Source organism: Aedes aegypti, chromosome 1 (genome assembly GCF_002204515.2).
Source record: "Aedes aegypti strain LVP_AGWG chromosome 1, AaegL5.0 Primary Assembly, whole genome shotgun sequence".
In the NCBI taxonomy this organism is placed as follows: domain Eukaryota; kingdom Metazoa; phylum Arthropoda; class Insecta; order Diptera; family Culicidae; genus Aedes; species Aedes aegypti.
This window is the reverse complement of record NC_035107.1, coordinates 298,139,832-298,162,035: the sequence shown is the minus strand read 5'-3', so window position 1 is coordinate 298,162,035 and position 22,204 is coordinate 298,139,832.

The following is a 22,204-nucleotide window of genomic DNA, read 5'->3' as shown; positions in this document are numbered from 1 at the left end:
TTAAAAGCGCTAATGGTTGCCGCAAACAGGCTCACTTTCTGCTAGGGTCCAGTCGATAGCGTGGGTTGATTTACATAGGCCTATTCACAAGACGTTTCGAATCAGCTGATCGGGAAGCTCTTTGACAGTTCTTCTATGGAGATGACAGCCTCGTGTTAGCACCGGTCCTCCACCGATGTAAACAAATGCATAGACGGACCTGTCACTTGAAAAGGTCTATAGAACGGTCTCAAGCCAAATGTCATATCGACTGATCCCTACCAGAAAGCGAGCCTGTATGCGGCAGCCATTAGCGGTCGTAAAAACCTAGATTCAAGTAAGTGACTTTCACTTCAAATATTACAGTAATCGGTAGAGATTTGGATAAGGTATGGTTATTGGTGCTCCGCGAAGCTGTGGTAGGTGCTCCGCGACAGTTTTGAAAATTCGTATCAATATGTTGAAATTTCTTAACTTTTGTTTTTAAAATTGCTTTTATTTGTATCATGCCACACCTAGCATTTTCAAGGGTACAAATATAGAGAACAAAACATAAGAATGTACTGAAAATTTGATCGATTAGTAGTAACTCATAAGTTTGTTGCCTAAATTTCTGCACTAAAAAAAAAGATTTGACATTACACCCGATTCTGTTTTGCATGGATTTTTTTTACACGGCCGTGCAAAAAAAGTTTCCATACATTTTTTTTACACCAAAACCTTATTTTTGCTTAAAACATCGAAAAATTGTGTTACTTTTTTGGCACGGTTTTTGAAATCATGAACTGAAAACTTTTTTTGCAAGGTACGCATCCCCCGTTCAAAAACAGAATCAGGTGTATAGTGGATAACGAAACGCAGTTTTACAACTTTTATACTCACGGTGTCAAATTTCCATCATTATCAAACTTTCATGTACCTCGGGTTTATTAAAAAAATGTCAGCATTTGAACTAGAACTTTGTAATTGAACAACATATTCCATCGGCGAAAGTTTTCTCCATAAATTTGGGTTTGGACAGTTTTAGATGCAAAACTGTGTTTTCCTCAATTTGGTATGATGAACAACACTGAATATTGAAAAATCCAAATCGACAGAATATTTTGAAACTTTTGAAGTGGGGAAGTTGTGTCGGTGTATAGGAACTTACTCAGTAGCCCAAATTGAAAACAAAAATCGAAAAAATGCCCTAATCAAAGTAATTTTGTTGTTTTAGGCCACGAATTATAAAATATTTGACGATAAACCAAATTTAGTTCTATGTCAAGGCCAAATGGTCACCATTCAAGCTTGCAATAAAAAACTCACTCAATCAAAAAAAAAAGTTTCTTTTTTTTATAAGAAAGAAAGGTTGAAAGGCGCGAACCACAAATTACGTAGCGCTGAAAGGAAGAGAAGGTAGCCTAGAGCAATAAAACTCATCAAACATTTGAAATATTTATACAAAAAGCATTATAGCATTATAGCGCTAAGTAATAAATAGATGACGCTGAATAAAACCAAAATTAATGGAAAATTGGCCAGCATAAATGTGTAAAATATCTCAGTTTTAAACGGAATTGTAATAAAGAACAGGTGCTCCACACAACAATATTATTTCAAAAAGTGCTCCGCAAGCCCTTGTACTGCATAATTGTATTCAGTGGCGCGGGAAGTGGGTAGGACAGGTAGGACATGTACTACGCACAAAAACACATGGGTAGGACAGTCGAAGGATTGTCCTACCCATGTTTCAACAAAAAGCAAAAGTATAAGATATGCGGAAAGCTTGAAAAATAAATTAAACTATTTATTATCTGTTCATTATACATACAAGAAACTCCTTTAAAAATAAGAAACATAAACGGAGCGATTTTCTATTGCATTTCTGAATGTATCAATGAGATACTTAAAAATATCTATAGCTAATTCTTCAAATGTTCTAGGACAAATTGCCATGAGCGTTCCTGGAAGTAAATTCTTGAGAAGTTTCTTAAACTTTCATAGTAATCTCTTCAAGAATCATTGGATTAAGTAACGGATTAAAATAAAGGTATCTCAATAATATTTAGAACAGATTATGACGATGTTCTTAAAGTTTTTTTTGCAGTATGGTTAAAGTTGTTTCAGTGAAGTATTTGAAAGAGTATCTAGCGATAAAATATTTTTCAAGTATCTTCAGTTTCTTTTGTAAACTTTTTCTATTAGCGTAGAAAAAGAAATACTACACAATTTAACATAATTTTGGCTGTTCATCAATTTGTTATCTAGGAAATTAAGTAAGTTGTGAAACCAAGCGGTTTGCTTAGTAAAATTGATTTAAAAAGGATTTAAATATAGAAGACATTCATATATTTTAATAAGAATGATAACACAAGTTGATCCATTAAATGATCCTAAAGACAGGGCTGATAGTAGGTTGCTTTTTAGAGACTTGGCCCCAATTTTAATTCTCTTTTTTAATAGGAAGTTAAGAGACTCCAAGTTTTAACCAAAATGATCTCTAAAGTCTCTTTTTCCTAATTCTGCTTGCATTGAAACCTGATGCAAAGTTTCACAGGCTCCAGAGAAACTTCTTGAAACTATAACGGATCCAACAGGCTTTTCAAGATTCCCTGAGGAAAAACTTCAGGAATTATTAAAATTTTGTTCAGGGTTTTTTTTTCTAAAGATTTCTCTACCAATTCTCTCTGACAGCTTTTTCAAATGATAAAAATAAAATGATTTACTTTAGGATATCGATCAGAACTCCAAAGCTACTACCTCCAGTAATTTCCTCAGGTATACCTTGATTTTGTTTTCCAACACTAACGTACAATTTTCACTTTAACTGAATTCTCTAGTTGGTACTCTAGAAGATCTTCCTAAGATTTCTACAGAATTTTTCCTAAGGAGTTCCTTGAAAATTTATTTCAAAGATTTTGAAAAAAAAAAATAGCTGAGGGGTCTTTCAAGCAACGATTCCTCTCAGAAATCCAAAATTCCTTAAGGTGCTTCCTAGTTGGCTTTTCGAAAAAATCTATTTTATTTCTAGGAATTTCGCCAGCATTTTATCCTGCAGTATTTTCAAACATTTTTTAAATTTTCTCAAAAATTCCCATAATATCTTTAAAAATTAATTAGAGTTATCCCAACAGCTAATACAACAACAATTTTTCCAACAATTTCTCTGAGCATTCATACACAAACTTCTATAGAGATTCGGTCAAATAATTTTCTGTTTTGAGCAGAGCCTTCGGAAAACCGTGCGAAATACTATCCCGAGATTTGATTGTTTTTTTTAGATTATCTTATCAAATTATCTAGGAAATCTTCTTAAACTCCCTCAATAGTCCAGACGTTATTTCCGAGATCATTGTTCTTTAAGAGTGACTTGAAAACTTCCACTAGTTTTATATGAGATTACTTCAGGATTTTCTTTAGAAGTGCTTCACGGAATCATTTTTCAGAAAAAATAGTTCGTATTTCCCTAAAGACTTTCAACTCTTACATGAGAAAATCCCAAAGTATTACAGGAGGATTTTTTTGCCAAAAACTTAGAGGAGCAATTGCTGAAAGTATTTTTATATGAATCTCTGGTTGAAATCTAATATAAATTGTCAGAGACATAGGAAATTCTTATTTTTTTTTGCGGCATTTCTGGAGAAATTATTTCCTGAATTTTAGAAAATGTTTTGACCGGATATCTTGCAGTATGTCCCAGGGAAATCAATGGATTAATCACTGGATAAAATCTTAGAGGAGTACAAACTTTCTTGAAAAATTTCACAATGATTTTTTTTGAGGAATTCTGATGATTCCTGGAACAATCTTTGGAGAAATTACATTTCTGTGGTTATCCTTGAGTAAATCCAGGATGAATTCTTTAGGCAAAATAATTGGAGAAATTCCCTGAGACAATTTTTCAAATTTCATAAGAAATTTACGGAGTGATATCTGAACATTTTATCTGAATAAATTTCAGATGAAATTTCTAGAGATATAGTATCAAGTAATCAAGTAATTCCAAAAAGGCCTTAGATCTTTAAATGTTTGTTCTGTTGCTTTTTTGGCAATTACATACTATAAAAATTGTATGATATGTAGTCAAAAAACATGCCAGTTTTCTAAGAATTATGTTATTTCTTCTGTTGAGTGGAAAAATCACCTAAAAATTCAGCTAGAATGCTTGGAAAAAGTAGAATTTTTTCAACTCAAAACCGTCGAAAATGTCACTTAAACCCCTTTGCGTTTGAGCCCCTCAAATATAGTAACTTTAAATTTTTAGTCTAGGATTCCATAGGGTTCAAATTTTCCTTAGCTTTAATTTTAATTTGCCAACGTTTGTCCTACCCATGGTTACGAACGTGGACGCGCCTCTGATTGTAGTATTTTATAAAGACTGTTTAGAGCGTATTAAAAGCTATCTTAGAATTCTTTTATCGAAACTTTACTCATCCCATACATTTTTATCCCAAGTTGTCTCAGGCTTGAATCTATTTCCATAGGTACTAAACATAAGATGGAAATTAATGGGTAGTAACAATTCAGCTGCTCATATTTACACTTTTTTCATCTAGTGCTTTTTGGCTTGTCTTTAGCTTTAACAATTTTCCTTTAATAACAGATAAAGCCTTCAGGTTTTTGTAACTTATAAAGATTGTTTGAGGGAATATGATTCATATCATAACTATTTGAGTTCTCATATTTTTGATGATTTTTGCTGCGTTTATCACACAAATGACCTATATTCGGCTTCAGTAAAAAAAATCATTTTTTCCAAAGTTTGTCTCGAAGGTTTTTGAACACAGAAAATCAAATTTGCTTCATATAACTCATATATTTGGCATCAGATGGCTAACATATTTTTGGCCGCTAGTCTATGTGGAAACTGCCCATAGTGAGATGTATTAGTTTTTCCATTGTAGTGTCTTAGTGGGACACGTTCTGAATTATATAAATATGATTTTGTACTGAATTCGATTTTGAGTGTAACTGATGTCATTAGATGTGCTATGAATGTAGCGCGAGTTTTGTATGTGTGCTGGAAAGATAAAAATACAGACCAGCTCCAAGACCAGTGCTCATTCGTGTTCTGGATAGCAAACTTGAAAGTTGTGTTTTTTTTTTAATTTCCTCTAGAAGAAGTTTTCCCCACAGTTTCCAGATATTTCATCCATGAATGCTTGGAAACCATTTATACTACGAAAAAAAATTAAAATTTACTAAAATCCAGACATCACATCTGATCGTGTAAAAAAAAGTTACCGTAAAACGGGGTAACTTTGTTAATACGGGTAACTTTGATATTAGAGGACTCACAACGTACCGAACGAAATAACATAATTTCTGTTAATCATTTAAGCAAAACAAATGAATAAGTAAAGAGTAGTATGACACCTAATATCAGCTCAAAATCCAATGCAATCGCATGTAGTTTATTTCGACATAAAATTAATTGCAGAAGTCAAATGAAAATGTATGAATAAAAATAGAAGCTTCTGATTACACTCAAAATTTATTTTACCTAAGGAACTGATTAAAATCCTATTTTAGGAGTCTGTTTGTGTGTAAATCAAAATCTAAAGTAATGACAAGTATTATATAAGTTGAGAGAACATGTTTGAGAAGAAATAGACATTTTCTTATAACACTTCAAATGTATTTAACCTAAGAAACCCGATGTCATGAGCTTGTTTGCCTATGAATCTAAATTCAAAGCGAAAGAACGTAGCTTTCGAAATAAATTTACTAAGAGAAGTTAGGAGAACATGTGAAAGTAGAAATATATATATTTTTATTACACACAAAATATATGTTGCTCAAGAAACTACCTACGTAAAACCTTGTTAAATAAATATTTATGTTTGTAAAGATGTGTTCATAGCAATGATATATTGTTTTTCCAACATTAAATTGATTGTAGTAGTTGAGTAAACGCATAAAATAGGTAATATAAAATGTTTGATCACACTTAAAATTTATGTAACCTCAGAAACTAAGAAAAATCCTGTTTTATGAGCTTGTTTGCTTATAACGCGAAATTCAAAGCGATGACATTACATTTTTTCGACATAATCTAACTCAATATGCAGTTTTTTGACATTGAATTGATTGTAGAAGCCAAATGAATATGTATGAGAAGAAATAAATGTTGATTACACTCAAAATTTATTTCACTTAAAACTGTGACATTCATAGTTTTTAAGTGAAAAAATGTTTGTAAGTGATCAAAAAATTTTTTTTTTTCTTAAACCTGTTCATTTAACTGCTTTAAAGAAATTTATCTTGAAAAAAGTCAATGTCAACGCTTTCCATCTACTGGCAAACAGTCTCATGAAAAATTGTTGTTCGTAGTTTCTTAGATAATATAAATTTTTAGTGTAATCAAACATTTCTATTTTTACTCAACAATGTTCACTTGACTTGTATAATCAATTTAATTTAAAAAACCTAAACCTTAGATTTTGGTTTAGAGACATAAAATTTAAAAAATGGGATTATTCATAGTTTTTTAAGTATAAGAAAATTTGAGGGCAATCAAAATTATATTCAAAACTTCAATATGTTAATATAACTTCTATTAGTAAATTTATAACGAAAAGATAGATGTCATTGCTTTGAATTAGGACTTACATGCAACATGCTCATGATGGAGGGTTTTTCTTAGTCAAGTGCTGGGAGGGAGAAACCAATACAAAATTTCTGTACGTCATAGTGAGCCGAGATTCCGTCACGAACTGGTACTGTGAGCCCAGATCTCAAACATTGGACTAACATGAAAAAAACGCGTAACTGATTAAAACACATTTTCGTATTTCTTCAAAAGTGATAAAAATCGAATGAAAATCAATTGATGCACATAACGCAAGTAATGTCACGTGAGCACCATTCAATCTGATTGAACATTAAGCATTGAAAAACGCATCGTTCTACTTTTTCCAATGAAAATCAATATTTAGTGCATAGAAAACTGTGGCCCTTTTTTCATGTTTGTCAGGAAAGATCGAAGGTGCACAACAAAAGGAAACTACCGATTTTCTCGAAGCATGCCTTGATTGTTGTTGGCAAGCTGGAGTTATCTTGCAGTTCAAAATAACGTTGTCCTATATTTCGTGTGTAGTATCGGTGCCTCCCTCCCAGGTCAAGTGTAATCAAAAATCTCCATTACTTCTCCAACATATTTTCTTGACTTCATTTGAAATTCGAAATTTTTCGTATCCGGATTCGGGTCGGGTTTGAAAGGCTACAAAACTATCGGGTACGGGCTGGGTACGAACTTGGAAAGAGTTGGGTTTGGTAAGCATTATGGACAGAGTACAGGTCGGACTCGATTATCCGGAATATTTTCTCAGCGATTTTATTTTTTATTATTTTTTTTTTATTTGAAATAACTTTGTATCATACTATATAATATGATTGTTTTAAAAGTATTGGTATAGTTAGGAGAAAGGACGAGGGCTGAAAAAGGGGTTGTTTTTTTATATAGGTGAGTATGTCAAATTCATGAATTCAAATAAATATAGTCAAATTATTTTAATATGTAGTATGATTATTTGAAGAAGCATAAACGTAGTTAGGAACAGGAGAAGATGTTTTATATGCATTTTCAATTCTCAACAATGATTCATTATCCATTCATTGGCAGTAATCGAACATTTAAAACTAGATTTTTTATTTAAATTTAAAGAAGCCTTTATGAAAAACATTTCACTACACTACTGATAACAAGTGCAGTGCAATGATTTCAAAGATCTGATATCGAGTTAAAAATAAAAGATAAAAATGCAAAACGATGATGGTTGTTTCCAAAAGGTTCACCCATGAATCTATTAAAGATTTTCCCAGCAATTCGTCAAGAGTTCACCAAGGCATTTGTCTGAGTATTGAAAAGGAATCCAGTAAAGATCCTATTCCACATCTGTGAATAATTACTTGTGGGTTTCGCTAGTTGGGCCGCCTAAACAGATTCCGCCTAGAATCACAACAAACAATAGGAATATTCATAGAAAATAAAAACTAAATATGCTCGATATCTGCTAAGGAATATGCAATCTTCAGAGCTTGCACTCTTGACATTCTGCTTAAAAATTGTCGGTAGACTACTTTGCCTATTCCTACATGATTTTGCCAGCAATTTGCAAGTCCTGATCAATTCAATTAACATTTCGCATGATGCTCTCACGAAGCATGCAGACAAGTCCACAAAGATTGTTGCAAATGGGTCTTCAAATATCTTAGAAGTTATCCGAAAACTTTTGCTTAAATAATGAAAGATCTCCTCAAGTATCATGAAGGGACCATGAAATATATTTGCATTTAGCCCTGAAACGCGTTCAGTTGAACATGTTACATGTTAGTTAGCGTGAGCGCCACAGTGCAGCTCCCGACATCTCTAATGTAGAGCTAGTGATGCTGCTTGAGTGACTTCTATTTGTTTGGTCGCTTGTGCTTATGATAAACTAATGAAAAATTAAAATTCATTCTGTTTTCATCTACTTATTTGTGATAGTATTAGAGTATTATAAATCAAAACCTGCAAATGTAATTCAAATGTGCTTATTAGGCTCTTACGTTGCACACGACATTCGAACGAAACATGTAAATTTCTGAGACATATTATAATAATGCACATAATGCGTGGAATATCATGAATATTCACATGATATGTCATGTAAACTACAATTATATGTCATGTAATCCATCAGGATCCTGTGTGATTACATTACATATAACACATTTTTACATTATTTCAGACTTAAATTTACATGACGTCATGTTTACATTGCACAAATGAAGTTTACATGACGTGTAATTTTCATTATTTTTACTGTGTACAACGCTACAGAAACTTTAACAAATTCCATTGTTGAAGTAAGCGGTATTGCAATATCTAAATGTGAAGTGAAATTCGAATCCGTGATTATAAACGACGATCATAAATTCTTGAAGATAAGGCAATTTCAACTTACTTGAGAACTAAATTACCAGATATGCAAAAAGAAATTTAAAAACGAATTATGAAACAATAATTTTGAATATGCATTAGAGTGATGCAAATTTTGAAATGTTTGCTCCCCTATGCTTAAACGATTTTAATTATGGTAAATAGCATCCTCCCAAAGTTTGAAGTGATTCGGAAGAAATTTGACTGTGCACACGTCATTTGAAGTTTATATGGAGATTACTATGGAAAACGCCAATCTTTTGTGTTCAGCTCTCTATCTCTTCTTCATAATATTTTATGGAAAAGTGAACAAATTCTTCTAATTGGAATTCAGGATAAATTGTTATTCATCATCCTAAAGTTGGTTTGCGTGTTCGGCAGGCAACAGTGGTGCTCCTGGCGGGAAGAATAGATCAAAGTAATCCAGGCTACTATGTTCTACAGCAAAAAAGCAGTGTTGCTCTGAAAGTAATTGATTGATCATCTCAGCATGATGTAGACTTTGTTATCAATAATAACAAATTATCCTTACGACCCATCGAAATGTGGTCTTCGGCAAAGTTGTAGCTGGGAAGTTTTCACATGAAATGAGTGTGTTCACTTTTCCATAGATTATTATGACGAGCAGTTAGAGAACTGAACACAAAAAGTTTGTCTTTTCCATAGTAATTTCCATATAAACTTCAAATGGCGTGTGCACAACCAAATTACTTCCGAATCACTTCAAATTTTGGGAGGATCATTTTCATCATAATTGACATCGTTTAAGCATAGGGGAGCAAAAACTTTGAAATTTGCATCAGTCTAATATGCATTCATTTCAGCAAACCGAATATTTATAAATAAAATCTTAAACTGCGAAAAGCTCAAAAAATTGCTATGTAGTTTGAATTAAATTTTAATTCAATTCATCTACAAAAATTCTGAACTACTACGGCAAATGACATTTAATATGGTGTTAACAAAATAATAAAAGCTTAATTAAGTTTTACCATATTAGAATATTAACACAGAACACCTAGAGATAAAATTTAATGTAGGTAACGTTCGAAATAATACCAATAAAAAACATTATATTTCGTGTTATTTTCATGATATGAAATGAAAACGCTATAAAACTGTCCGCGTTTGAGGGTGCTGGTGTTTCAATTTGTCCTCAAAATAAGACGCTGGGCGTGCATGGGTTAATTTTTCCACCTCCGCGGCCCAAACGCCGAACAGCGAATTGAGTTCAATGCTGGCCCTTAGTTAATCGATTCGTCACTGGGAACGGTCAGGTGATTACGTTTCGCAAAAACAGTCCTAATGGACGTCATTCCCATCAGCATCCGCGTAAAGATCCAATTTATCTTCCTTTCTGGATAAATGAATAAAGAAACAGCAATTCGGGTTCGTCGCTTCCGGGGTATCAAAGTCACCGCAGCTAAATGAGGAGCGCGGAAAAAAACCCAATCCAATCATACGAGAAGGTGTAGGCGAAGATGACTGAAACGTATAACGAATCCTTTCTTGTGGCCATCTTCTTGCCCAGCGCAGGAATTCTCCACTTCTGCGTATTAATTAGCTGACTCATAACGGGTCTAGGACGGAAAAGAACCAAAAGCCTGTAAATGCATCAGCATTGACCATTTTACTGCAGATAGGCGCATAACCGGCGCCGACTAGAGCAGAGAAACCGACGACCGGAAAGTGGGTTTTCCGACAACATGCGTGACCTCTCATTCATGCAACAGTAGTTATGTCGTCGCAGCAAGCCGATGCGTTCCCTCGGACGTAATGATGTCTAGATCTAACGCATCATAGTAGGCGCTTGAAATCGGTCGGCTTACGCCGCAGCTCCGATGCTGGCGCAAAATCAGAGAAACCCAGTTCTCAGTTGCTTCGTTCGAGCATGGTGCGGAACTCAGTGCTCTCAGTGGCGGTGAATCATCGAACAGAGAGTGAGTTCGTAGAAGGAGGTAGGAATCAAAACAAAATCAAATTGCATTTGGGGAACAGGTGGATGCGGCTTTGAAACTCCCACAGAGTTCGTACTTTTAACCACTAGTAGGTCCCGGGAACCTTTCATATTCACGGTACCAGATTTATTTAACTATGTCCTTTTAACTCAATAATAATAAGGCTGAAGTAGGCACGCTTAGGAGAGTCGAATGGGGCATTTCAGAGAGCCGAAGAAGGTGTAGGGTTGTGAAGGAGAGGCCGTACAACTCTAGTTGCAGAAATTTCTGATTCTGATAGAATTATCAAGATTAACTCTGATTAGAATCAGCAGGAATAACTTCAGTGAATAATCACTGTAACAATGTGATGCTATCACACAACGTGTATTCATAATAAAGGAAAATCTTGGTTAAAAACAAAATTGAAATATTTAGGGTAAGTGTTCCCTTAGTTGTGGGTGTTCCTATAGTTGCGGTAGTGCCGTTTTCACTGATATTACTACATTAGCCACAGAACCGACACTGCCAATCGACGTATACGCGGAATAGTTGAAAAGAACATTCAAATTGCTTTAAAACTGATGAAATATCACTAAAATTGCTAAAACTTGTCCCACTTGTACCAATAGTTGCGGTAAAGTGTTCCTATAGTGGAGGATCCCATCAGGAAACAATGGATACCGCAACTAACATTTCTATTATGGACCCCGAGAGGGTCCATAATAGGCATTCCGACAACAGTTTTCCAAATGCATATTGGATGCACTGGAAAAATCGAATGATTTTGTGTGTTTCATAGATGTACTATGAAGTAAAGACATTGAACTTGTTGTTAAGCGAAGCATGCACTTCAACAGGAAAGTAATCGCCTAGTTTGATGCGTGCGAAATTTCTTGCAAGAAATGCTCAAGAAAAGCATTTTTCTTTGATCGCAGTACGCAGTGGAAAAGAAATGTCATTTCAAATGGAGCTCACTGTAGGAAATTTCTTGACCATTTCTTGAGCAGAAATTTTTACTTTTCTTGAGCGGAACAGCATACCTAGCTTTAGACTCCACAAAACGTATATGCGTCTGAGATATCATTGCGGAAAAGCAACGAGAATGAATTTCAGCTACTAAGGACTCCAATACTAGCATTGAAACCCAATAACTCAGCTTTATTCGGGTATCATTTCACGTAGGGCAAGTGTTCCCTTAGTTGTGTGTGTGTTCCAATAGTAGCGGTAGCGCCGTTTTCACTGATTTTACTACATTGGCCACAGAACCGACAATGCCAATCGACGTATTGGCTTGTTGATACACGGAATAGTTGGAAAGAGCGTTCAAATTGCCTAAAAGCTGATGAAATATCACCAAAATGCTAAAACTTTTTTTACTAGTATCAATAGTTGCGGTAAAGTGTTCCTATAGTGGAGGATCTCATAAGAAAACAACGGATACCGCAACTATAGGAACACAAATTAAAAATATACCGCAACTAAAGGAACAGTGTACCAATAGTGGAGGTACTATTTTTCACTGACATGTCGTGGATTACTGCGATGAAATCATTTTTCTCATTAAATTAATGGTCGGTTAAATCGAAGACAAATTAAAGACCTCCATGTTCCTTGCAGTTGCCCAAAATTATGGCTCATAAGGTAATCTAGAATGCCGTGAAAAGTGTACTGCGATCTATCAAACTTGGGTACCTTTTGCACTACAGAGGGACCAAATGCAGTACAAGAAGTGGTACCCAATCTGAGCCCGAGTGGGACTAGGCTTACCAGATGGTATCCTTTGGGAGGACATGTCCTCCTTTTAGATCATATGTCCTCCCGTCCTCCCTTGGGCTGAAAATGTCCTCCTTTTTCAAGGTGAGCAAATATAATATTTGAAATCCTTTCATATAATTCCCTTCTCTATTTGTTCAAATATTTCAACATTTCTGTCTTGAATAAACTCTGCTCAAGATTCAAGCTGCAAGAATCAGGGTTAAATGAGAGTTCACTCGATTTTTTTATTGCTTATGTTGTCAAAATATTGTTTAAATCGTTTTCAGCCTTATTTGTAATTTTTGTTTGATAACAATACTTTTGAATTAATTTTGAAGTCCTTTGTATATGATTGTACTATTTTACTCCGATCTCAAACACACCTTACATTAATACCCCGAATGTATCATTACCACGAATCCCAATAGTATTATAACCCTGAATTGCTCTGCAAAATTCTGAGTAATGAATTATTTGTGGTTATGGTCAATTTAAGGATATTGTGTTTGGTGTGATAAGAACCAATGGCATCTGCGTCAGCTTTCTCAACAGAAGGCCATGATTTCAATCCTTTGACTATATTTTACACATAAAAAATTCTAAACGTTTATGAAACATATTCTATAGCCACCTGTCTCAAGGACGTGGCCAGAGCATCTAATGATTTAGAAAAAAAATATCAATGTCCTCCTTTTCCAAAGCCAGTCCCACGAAATGTCCTCCTTTCCAAAATTTTGATCTGGTAAGCCTAAGTGGGACGGACCTGGTTAAATGAAGTTCAATCGTGCTTAGTACTTCCACTATTGGTACATCTACCCTTGTTAAAAAGTTGTTTACATTAGGTGACCTGATTTTGTCAGCCCTTTCTCAAAACTTGGTTTGGCTCTCCTTCAAAGTGTAAGCAATTCGTCAATGACCTAAAAACTAAACATTACATATACTTTGCAATTGGATTAAATGGACAAATTGATTTGAAGTTTTGTTGGGGCGAATTATTCTTTTGCATATCTTCGAGTTGAAAAATAGCATTAATTATTTCATTTATTTGGTCTAAAACCATTGATAGCAATGAACAATAAGTTGAACAGCTGAGATACGATAAGAAAGAAAGAATCTGATTGATTTTTTTTTAATGGAGGCCTCATAATTCAATATGATGAGCGCTGAGATGGTAAAAAATCATTCAACTGCTATGCACTTCAGGCAATTTTTTACATTAAAACTATAAATATTACTACAAGACTTACTAATGTCCCAACGCGCAATCTAAAAACTTCATTCAATGAACAACAATGCGTATGGTAAATAAATAAAAATGGAATGGTGTTTGTATGTCACGAAATGGCTTACGAACGGGTCAGCGGATTTAGATAATTCTTTCTCCATTTTGTTCGTCAAGGGTTCCGACGTGGTTGTGTGTATAAAAGTTGCAGGATATTCACCGGGAAAGTCGGAATAACGAGAGTGAACGGAACTGTCATTTTGTATGGGACGATTCGTACTGGTTTTCAACAGCCTACTTGATGGCAAGACGAAGTTTGCCGGGATCACTAGTGGTAAATAAAAGTTTGTTTATTTCAATCAATGTTTTTGGACGGTTTTCATTTATTGAATTTATTTATTCATTATTACTAAATTCAAAGATATGTCAAAGAATTATTCTGTTATCAAAAATCGCATTATAAAAGAAAATTCCTGTTTAATAACCTATATTTATAACTAATAAAGTTGAGAATCAGGCTCGGTTCTGGTAGGGACGTAACGTCGGTTAAATGAAGAATTATAAGAAGAAGAGTATTCGTAACCTTGTTTTCATTGATAGCCTCTAAATTCGACAGGCTGAGCGCAATCAATGTGGAAAATTCATTCTACTACTTAAAATCAAGGTGGCGTCAAAATCCAAGATGGCCGCCAGATTTTATCACTCAAAATGATACTCTTATTGTTCACTCGATTCGAATAAAACACAAAGGATTGAAAAACTTGTTTCATTGTTGTACAAAAAATAATGTTTGCATTGATTGCACTCGCCATATACGTCAAAATCGTAGAACATGATTTAGAAAATCGTTCATTTCATAGGGTAAATACCATTGCTCACCTAGTTTCTGTAACCTATCTTTCGCAATTTTTCCTCAGCTTTCTGATGGTGATCTCAGAATTCAAAACGAGCGGTGCGCTAATGGTGAAAAATTTTCTAACAAAATTCAAGATGGCGGCCAAATTCAAAATGGCCACTAAAATTGTTTTGACTTTAAATGAAAGCTATATCCTTTCTCTATACGATGCCACTAAGTTTGTTATGTGTTCCAAGCGAAATATGAGACATATCACGTCAAGAAATAGCCAAGATTTATCAAAAAATGGGCTTTTTCGCAAACTATTCAGCTAGCTGGCGTACGAGGGGTCCACCAATTTGAGAAAACAAAAAGGACCACCCTTAAGTTTTATCGAAAACTAGCGTTCAGTGACATAAAATTGGAATTCTAACGATGGCGGCCTGGTTTCAGCGAGAATTGCTCATATGTAATGTTTAGTTTTTCGGTAGTTGTCAAACTTCCACTCGGCTGGTTAGCAGTTAACCACGAATCACAATTTAAAACAAGAATTCGTCAATGTTCTTAATTTGTATTTTCATCGCAGCTTTAACATGACTGAAAAAGATTTGGATAAAGTTCATGAACGAATCAGTGAAAATAATAAGTTCTTAGAAAAAAAGGGGCTGACAACATCGGTTCAGTACTGTATTTTGAAACTATATGATGAATGATCCTGTACTTCATCAAACATTGATCCATAGCAGCGGGATGACTTAAGCGATTGTCATACTAACGGAAGATACCTATTCGAAGAAAAATCCGTGTGGGAATACCCAATTTTTCAGGGTTTCTGATATTTTAATCAAAAGAAATTACTGTATCAAACCCTAGAAAAATATTTCGAGAATTGCTAGTGAAATGTTTTCCTACAGAAGTTTCTATGAATATTGAAGAAGAATGAATATTAAAGAAAGGACAGCAACTCACTAACTTATGGAAATATTTTTGACAAAAATCAAAGAAACACTGAATTTTTGAAGGATTCCTGAAGTTCTCCATGGTGGGATATCTGAAAAATATATTTGGGGTATTCTTGCATGGATCCTTTCAGAAATTAAAAGTGTAATTTCTTTGAATTTTTGTTCGGAAAATTCCTTTAACAATCTCTAGAAGAGCATTAGTTCCTAAAAAGATTCTTCAAAAGTCATGGAAGAACCTTTAGTCATTCATTTATTTAGTTAACATCTACACATATAACACTGAATCAACAATTTCACGCCACAATACTCGGTTCGTAGCCGCATCTCTCCATCCTCGGTTCTGCCCCACGCTCGCCAAATCGATACGCACTTGATCCGCCCACCTAGCTCGCTGCGCTCCACGCCTTCTTGTACCAACCGGATCCGAAGCGAATTCCATCTTTGCATCGTATCCTTCCAGCTTTGGCCACCTACTGGATACTGGGTTCGCCGTAGAGTTGGGCGAGCTCGTGGTTCATCCTTCGCCGCCACACACCGCCGAAGATCGTCCTAAGCACCCAACGTTCGAAGACTCCAAGTGCTTGCAGGTCCTCCTCGAGCATCGTCCACGTTTCATGCCCGTAGAGGACTACCGGCCTTATGAGCGTTTTGTACATGGTACATTTGGTGCGGGCGTGAATCTTTTTTGACCGCAGCTTCTTCTGGAGGCCATAGTAGGCCCGACTTCCACTGATGATGCGCCTCCGTATTTCACGGCTAACGTTATTATCAGCCGTCAGCGAGCCCTGTCGCGCTCGGCCCCACCAGCTAGCATGTACTTTGTCTTGGCCGCATTCACCACCAGTCCAACTTTTGCTGCCTCGCGTTTCAGGCGAGTGTACAGGTCTGCCACCTTTTCAAATGTTCGGCCGACGATGTCCATATCATCCGCGAAGCAAACAAATTGACTGGATCTCGTAAAAATCGTACCCCGGCTGTTAAGCCCGGCTCTCCGCATAACACCTTCTAGCGCAATATTGAACAACAGGCACGAAAGTCCATCACCTTGTCGCAGTCCCCGGTGGGATCCAAACGAACTGGAGTGTTCGCCTGAAACCTTCACACAATTTTGCACACCTTCCATCTTCGCTCTTATCAGTCTCGTGAGCTTCCCGGGAAAGCTGTTCTCGTCCATGATTTTCCATAGCTCTACGCGGTCAATACTGTTGTATGCCGCCTTGAAATCGATGAAAAGGTGATGCGTTGGGACCTGGTATTCACGACATTTTTGGAGGATTTGCGTACAGTAAAGATCTGGTCCGTTGTCGATCGGCCGTCAACGAAGCCGGCTTGATAACTTCCCACGAACTCGTTTACTACAGGTGACAGACGACGGAAGATGATCTGGGATAATACTTTATAGACCGCATTTAGAATGGTGATCGCTCGAAAGTTCTCACAATCTAACTTGTCGCCTTTCTTGTAGATGGGGCAGATTACCCCTTCCTTCCACTCCTCCGGTAGCTGTTCTGTTTCCCAGATTGTGCCTATCAGCCGGTGCAGACAAATGGCCAGCCTTTCCGGACCCATCTTTATGAGTTCAGCTGCGATACCATCCTTACCAGCAGCTTTATTGTTCTTGAGCTGGTGAATGGCATCCTTAACCTCCCTCAAAGTGTGGGCTGGTTGGTTTCCATCTTCCGCAGTACTGACGAAGGCATTTCCTACGTTGTCCCGTCCTTCATTGCCTGTGCTCTCAGCACCATTCAGGTGCTCGTCGAAGTGCTGCTTCCACCTTTCGGTCACCTCACGCTCATCCGTCAGAATGCTCCCATCCTTATCCCTGCACATCTCGGCTCGCGGCACGAAGCCGTTGCGGGATGCGTTGAGCTTCTGATAGAACCTACGCGTTTCCTCAGACCGGCCCAGCTGTTCCATCTCCTCGCACTCCGTCTCCTCCAGGCGGCGTTTTTTCTCCCGAAATATGCGGGTCTGCTGTTGCCGTTTCCGTTTTTAGCGTTCCACGTTCCACCGGGTCCCTTGCTGCAGCATGACCGCCCGCGCTGCATTCTTCTCCTTCAAAACCTCCAGGCACTCCTCGTCGAACCAATCGTTCCGTCGACTCCGTCCCACGTACCCGACGTTGCTCTCAGCTGCATCGTTGATGGCTGCTTTTACTGTCTTCCAGCAATCCTCAAGAGGGGCTTCGTCCAGCTCACCCTCTTCTGGTAATGCAGCCTCGAGTTGCTGCCCGTATGCCGCTGCAACATCCGGTTGCTTGAGCCGCTCTAGGTCATACCGGGGCGGCCGTCGGTACCGTACGTTGTTAACGACGGAGAGTTTTGGGCACAGTTTGACCATCACCAGATAGTGGTCAGAGCCGATGTTAGCGCCAAGATAGGTCGATAATGTCAGAGAAGTGCCGACCATCAATCAGAACGTGGTCGATTTGCGATTCTGTCTGCTGTGGTGATCTCCAGGTGTATCGGTATGGAAGGCTGTGCTGGAAGTAGGTGCTACGAATGGCCATATTCTTGGAGGCGGCAAAATCATTTAGTCGTAGGCCGTTTTCGTTCGTCAGCCGGTGGGCGCTGAACTTTCCACTCGTCGGTCTGAATTCCTCCTCCTGGCCAACCTGAGCGTTTAAATCTCCTATGATGATTTTGACGTCGTGGCTTGGGCAACTGTCGTACTCGCGTTCAAGCTGCGCGTAAAAACCGTCTTTATCATCATCAGTGCTTCCGGAGTGAGGGCTGTGCACGTTTATTATGCTAAAGTTGAAGAACCGGCCTTTGATCCTCAACTTGCACATTCTCTCATTGATCGGCCACCACCCGATCACGTGACTCTGCATATCACCCATCACTATAAAAGCTGTTCCAAGCTCATGTGTATTGCCGCAGCTCTGGTAGATGGTATGGTTACCTCTAAACGTTCGCACCATTGATCCCTTCCAACACACTTCCTGCAACGCTACGATGCCGAATCCACGATCCTTCAGCACGTCGGCGAGTATGCGTGTGCTCCCGATGAAGTTGAGAGATTTACAGTTCCACGTACCGAGTTCCAATCGCTAGTCCCTTTACGTCGCTGTGGTCTTCGCCGATTGTCCCGGTTCGTATTCTCTCGTTGATTATTCGTTGCTTGATTTTTTTACAGCTGGCTTGCAGGGCCTGACACCGAACCCCTAGATTTCCGGAGGACCATTCCCCCTGAATGTTCGGAGGACCATAGTGCGCAGTTTAGCTTAGAGTCCTTCTCTGGCACTCGGACGATGATCAGCCGCCCCTGACATGGGGAACAGACGCTGTTGTGAGCCGCTCCTAACATGGAGTACAGACGCTCAAGGTTTGCAGAAGCAAAAGCAAAAGCAAACTCCCCCCCTTCGCTGTCAGCATACGACCAAAGTTCCCACCGGGGGTTGGTTACCCGATCTTCGCTAAGCTTACTCGTACACCGGCCAGTACCGCGAGGAGGTAGGGATAGGAGTTGCTGGGCAAGAGGCTAAGGACCGCACAAAGGGGTCTATTATATTCCTTCAGGTACGCGAGGTACCAATGGTACGCCATGCCCAGCCTTTTACCAACCAAATAGTTGTTAGGAACCACGAAGAATCGGATGGTAATTTTCTGATAATTCCTAGAGGTGAATCTGAAGAACTCCTTCCACATATCTGAAATGCTCAAAGAAATTCAAGTGTCATGAACATATTCCTTTCAATAAATAAACAATCCATGGAATATTCTTGATAGAATCACTTAAAAGGTCTCTAAAGGCATCCCATGATGGATTGATTGAAGTTTATTTTGGGTAAATTCTGGATGGATCTTTATGGAGTAATTGCTGTAGGAGTTCAAGGATAATTGCATACAAGAAAGCTTGGATAAATTTCGATACAAATCCCTGGAAAACTATCATTTACGTTTTAAAAGAATTCCTGTAAAAAAAATGCATTCTGAAGTGCATAAATAAATTCCAACAATAATTATTGGACTATTACTTGGAATTCATAAAGCAAATTTATGGAGAGGAATCGAAAAAAAAAATGCATGTTGTCCGGAATTTTCTTTGAATACCTCAAAGAACTCATTGTGGAATCGTCCAAAATCCTGAAGAAACTCCTTGAATTTATAGAAAAAAACGCTCTGATGAATTCTTCCCAGTAAACCACGTATCGTATAGGAATGTGCATCCAAAATCACATATTCGTACGTCAAAAATCGGAATCGCACAATATGCCAAATAAGGCATTATCAATGTCAACACAAGTTGTATTTAAATCCCCACCACGATTCATAAACGACAATCAAATGACAACAAAACATGTCGTAAATAGTGCATAGAATCGCATCAAGTTGTAAAAACTGACAGATCATATATCAATCTAGAAAACATCATATGAAGTCGCAATAACTTAGCAAATATTGACTCCCAAACTTGGTACCTGTTCACGATGGGCCTCAAAGAAAGTGTCGTTGTACATGAAACATGCATTAATATTGGCAAATAATCAGAACTCAGTCATGAAATCCTTGGTGGTACAGTGGTAAGGTGTCTGGTGTATAATCCAGAGGTCCCGCGTTTGAGGCTTGCTGTAACCATTTTTTTAATTTTCATCCAAATTTTTTGGCATCGTATATCTCATCGCAGAAAGTCTGGAAAAGTTATGTCAAGTGCGTATATAGCCTCCACTTTGGTAGGTATATAGCCTTTTCATGCATTCTATACGATGGAATTGATTCATATAGAATGATGTATAACAAAAGATATACCGACCAAAATGATGACTGGGTTGAAAATTTGAATCTGGAGGAATGTATATAGTAACATGTCGGAAAAATTGTTGAAAAGAATTTCTAAAAATAAATATCCTTTATATAACTATGAGGAATTCTTGAAGAAACAATTTTTTGAAGGGAAGGCTGAAGGAAATCTTGATAGAATCATCAGAGTGACTTAAATGTAATTCCCCGAGGAATGTTAGAAGGACCTTATCTTAGAAAAAAAACCTGGGGGAATCCCATGAATTGTAGCTCAATGAATTCACACACCAGAAGGTGTCCTTAAAAGAATTCCTGGAGGATCCACTGGATGATTCCCGGGACAACATCTTGAAGAAATCTCTTAAAACAATGATGTACGATTTTTAATTTATGTTTTGTTTATCCTAAAGCAATACCTAAATATTACCTGCGGTATTTATTTTAATACAATTACAAGTTTTGAGCTAAAGTATTTATCGACATTTATCGGTTTTGTACGCCGCCAATGTTTCAATCGGCGTCGGCGTGAAGTGAAATGGAACGACGGCGGCGGCGCACAGGTCTAATCAGATATCCGTCATTAACCTTTGCAAAAGTTTTTCAAAGATAACAACTGCAGTTATCAGTCGATAATCTAAAAAAAAATTGAAAACAGCTCAAAGAAGACTCCGCCAATAGTCTGAGTGGAAACATTGAAGATTTTTTAACTCGTCAAAAGTTCTCTGAGGAATTTCAAGAATTTGTTTGGTTATCTAGCCAGGTTGCGGATGAAAGCGGATTTTAAGGGTTAAGCCAAAAGTACAACATGATGGATAACTTTAGGAACGATTTAAGTTATGTATTTACCATGACTGTTATGAGACTGTTATGTATTTACAATGGCTCTGCGGATCCACTGCGAAGACGTCACGACCCCCTAGGAATCCGCGAACCACTGGTTGAGAAACCCTGCTGTGAAGAATGAGCGTTATTATTGCCAACGTTACTACATAATTTTGCAATTCATGAAACTATTATTTCGCCTCGATAGTACCTCGCCAGTGGATGCGAATAACTGACACTAAAGAAGGCTACAAGTGGTAGTCGAAATACGCGTATCTGTCCAAAGATACGCAATTACGGCGGAATTAAAAGGAACAATACTCAAATCTACTTTACTAGTTGAAATAATTCTAATTAGGATTGTTAATAAAGTAATGTGGATTAGAGTGAAGTGAGCAACACACTGGTTATCGAAAACTTCGAAGAAATGCTCAATCTGAATATTCAGGCAATTCCAGATCAACTTCGATGCTCGATACCTACAGGAGATATTCCTTCATCATTCTTGCACGGTTTATGTTGCTGAGCTGGCAGCAATCAACTTCGCTTTGGGGATGACCTCAAACATGCCTGCAGACCACTTTTTCATCTTCTCGGGTAGTCTCAATAGAACTGAAATGAGGCACTCCGGTCGATGAAACCGCTAAAGCATGCATCTTACTTTCTTTCAGAAAAAAGAGAGCAGATGTGTGCACTGGTCGAATGATCATATAAGATTACCATTGCATGGGTCCCCTCACTTCGCCTAATTTATGTCAATGAGAAGGCGGACTCTCTCATAAAGGTGGACGCTAAGGAAGATGAGATTTATGACAGAAGAATTTCACACGTTCATTTTTTTTTCATTTAGTTTGTCAGAGTTTTGTTCAGGGTTGGCAAAGCGATTGACAAAATGACGGTGGTTACATTTCATAATCCATAATTTCATTTTTTCCTTTGTTAGCAAATAATGGTCCATAAAAAACTGTTATTTTTGGTTCCAGCTTTTTCAATCGTAGTATATAAAGTATATGTAAAGCTTCAAAAACTGCGTTGTAGGATG